The sequence below is a fragment of the Quercus robur genome, chromosome 2 (assembly GCF_932294415.1).
Source record: "Quercus robur chromosome 2, dhQueRobu3.1, whole genome shotgun sequence".
NCBI classification, from domain to species: Eukaryota; Viridiplantae; Streptophyta; class Magnoliopsida; order Fagales; family Fagaceae; genus Quercus; species Quercus robur.
The window spans coordinates 74811344-74814434 of record NC_065535.1 but is presented as its reverse complement, the minus strand read 5'-3'; the positions used below and the strand labels follow the sequence as shown (position 1 = coordinate 74814434).

The window sequence follows — 3091 nt, the reverse complement described above, 5'->3', positions numbered from 1 at the left end:
TATCGATTGATATGAAATTTGACATGTGTGTTAAAAACATTAAAAAAAAATGCATTCTAACAGTTAGATTTTCAAAATGACAAATTTTAGTTACAAAATTGGTAGCAACCTATGGTTACGACTGTTACGCCCCAAACCCAAAAGGGTCCAAAGCATGAGAAATACATCCTAAGGGTACCTGTAGATTTTTTCCTTTTTGGACAACCAAACTATAGGAGATCTTTATTTTCCTTTCATTTCCACACGATAAGAATATATAACCATAAATCTCCACATTACAAATCAGAGCTCTATAACACATTTATGAACAAGAACTAAAAATCATGTGCTTCCACATAATACATGAACATATATTACAAAACTCTTGGATTACACAAAATCACAATCTTATCAAGGATAAGGAATCTTAATATCGAGTCTAGGCCTACCACGCCTAAGGCTAACAAACCTCAAGTGACCAACCTCCAATAGAATTAATTAATGTCTCATTGAACATAGCAAGATCGAGTCACCAACCATTAGTAATGTAAGTCTCCTAATTAAGCATAAAACTCCAATCACTACCGATAAGGCAAGCTCCATTCCCATGATATAGCTAATTAATCTGTAAGACTGTGAAAGATTGGGATGAGCTAAAGCCCAGTAAGTAGTATAATTAATGGGGGTGGGGGAAATGCAAGTTTCATCTTCAATAATAATAATATGAAATGACAAGAATGATTGAATAATGAAACACAAAGTTTCTCAAAGTAAATACCTTGAAACTATATGCTATAATCTGTGAGCACTAAGCATATAATTTCCAAAGCCATAAAATCTAACATACGGTAATTTATCATAAATATACCATATTACCACATAAATCGGTCAGGGGATCCACCCATTCACAACTGGCATGATATTGTCCTCTCTGGTATGCAGACTCTTGGCCCCATGGACAGCAGCCTCACCTATACCCTCAAGGTTTTCTCTCCCCCCATGGGCAGCAGAAAGAGCGCGTCAAATATGACCTCTCTTGCATGTGGTCTCTTGGCCCCATGGGCAGCAGCCTCATCCACACACAATCAAAGAACTTCTTCCCCCCATGGGCAGCAGGGAAGAACGCGTCATCCAAAGTGAAAGAGCACTGACCTGGATTTGATTCCATTGTCACAAAGACTACGGAAACCAAATCAGGTGATTACCAGGAAATCACACATGGCATGGTGTCAAAACCACATAAAGCTCACAGTATACATTTCCTTTCAAATATATAGTTTAAAACCAGATAGTTTCAGAAAAACCTTAAATAATCTAACTTCCACAAAGTTTGTAAGGTTTTCAACTTCATTCTTGTCAAAGGATTTTCTAACAATTTCCCACATAACAAGACAAGATAAGCATCTTTAAATTTTCTAATATACTATAAAATCTAAGATTTTCTTATCAAAGATTAAATAAAAGATGCTCATTTTTTCATATCAACAATCTATGCATTTCCCCAAATGCAATACCAAATATGATGCATTTTCATATATAATCATATATAGTAGGGTCACAACACAACACCTTTTAGAAAAACATAGTTCCACCATTAATTTTCCAAAATGTGTTTGACCCAAAAATAATGTTTATGCAACATGATTATTTTCCAAAAATCCCATTAAAAAGCTACTTACCTTGCAACCGCAAAAGCCTAATTCTCCAAGCTCCAAAGGAGATTAGCTAGAACCTCAACAATATCAAGCAAACCTAACACAATAAGCATAAAGCTTAAAATTGTATCTAGCTACAATTTAGGAATTGCCAAATATACACTTAATTAGGCAAGCCTAGCATTTAACCTCATCAATAACATATTCCTCTTCCAAAGTTTCTCAACAAATTAATTCACAAGGCATAGACTTCAATTTATAAATTTAACTCATTCAATATCATCTCCAACATCATGACTAGCTTCCATAAAATTTACACTACATCATTAAGAGACCCATGAAAGCAAAATCAATATATCCTCCAAGATAAGAAATTTAGAACTTCAACTAACTCCAAATAAACCCAATGGCAATGGAAAAATTAAATTTACCAACCATCACATGTTATAACTTAAAACTCCTAAATTTTCCACCATAAATAAATCTTAGGTAGTCATCATTAGCACAAACCATATACCCACTCATCAAATAATTCCACCAATACAAAACTCATACATAAAAACACATAAATATCACTTCCTATGCTCATAAATCATATAAGTATCATTATTAAAACTTAGATAAAAATAACCTCAAGCAAAAGTGCAAAACCCACCAAAAAATGAGAAATTTTTACCTCAAAAAAGGATGTGAAGGTGTTTATAGGTTCCCAAGAATTTTCTAGTAATCTTGCCGGAAAATGATGGTGGTGGTGTGGAAGTGCCGGTGGAGAGGATGAGAGTAGAGAGTGTTCTACCGAAAATGAAAAAGAAGAAAAAGAAAGAAAAGAGAAGTAGGGAGTGAGCCGGCCAAAAAAGATAAGGTAGAGTGATTGTGAGGTGGGTAGTGGGGTTAGGTGGGGCTTGGCTCGTGGGAAACCAAAAAAATCTTACCTTGACTTTTTTTTTTTTTTTTTTTTTTTTTTTTTTTTAGACTGACAGGACGTTACAACAACCTTACTTGATAAAATAAATATTACTACATATTTTAAAAATCTAACCGTTAAATCGCATGTTTTTTACATTCTTAATACACATGTCAAATTTTATGTCATTCGGATATTATATACTATTTGATCTATAAGCTTATATTTTATATATAATTTTAAACTACAAAACTAGCAATTTAAACAAATTATTGATAGTATAGCTATTAATCTTTAATTTTCTAGAAATTTTACAAGCATGAAGGAGATAAGAAAAAGACGTAATCCAATGGTGGAATTCTCAAAATTCACTTCCAATAAAAAGATATTAAGTAAGGTTGTAACTTTAGACTATAACTAATTTTTTAACTAAACTTTGTCATTTTCAAAATATGTAGACATTTAAATTTTTTAGTAGTAACCAAGTTTGTAGCTAAAATTTGTCATTTTTAATGTTGTCTAGACTAATTATTTAACAATATATATATACAAA

The 3091-nt window shown here is 32.5% G+C and overlaps 1 long non-coding RNA gene across 3 annotated transcripts; it reads right to left on the bottom strand.

Annotated features, from left to right (window-relative positions):
• Nucleotides 1–275: 275 nt before the first annotated feature.
• LOC126715014 (uncharacterized) lies at nucleotides 276–2499 on the bottom strand. Of its 3 annotated transcripts, none has more exons than XR_007651734.1 (3): nucleotides 2311–2490; nucleotides 1659–1731; nucleotides 276–1131 (listed from the first exon to the last, which is right to left on the bottom strand). It is a non-coding gene; the product is annotated as an uncharacterized LOC126715014 (long non-coding RNA). The 3 variants fall into 3 exon arrangements; XR_007651733.1 differs by having other exon boundaries at nucleotides 276–1158; nucleotides 2311–2489; XR_007651732.1 differs by having other exon boundaries at nucleotides 276–1731; nucleotides 2311–2499.
• Nucleotides 2500–3091: the final 592 nt, after the last annotated feature.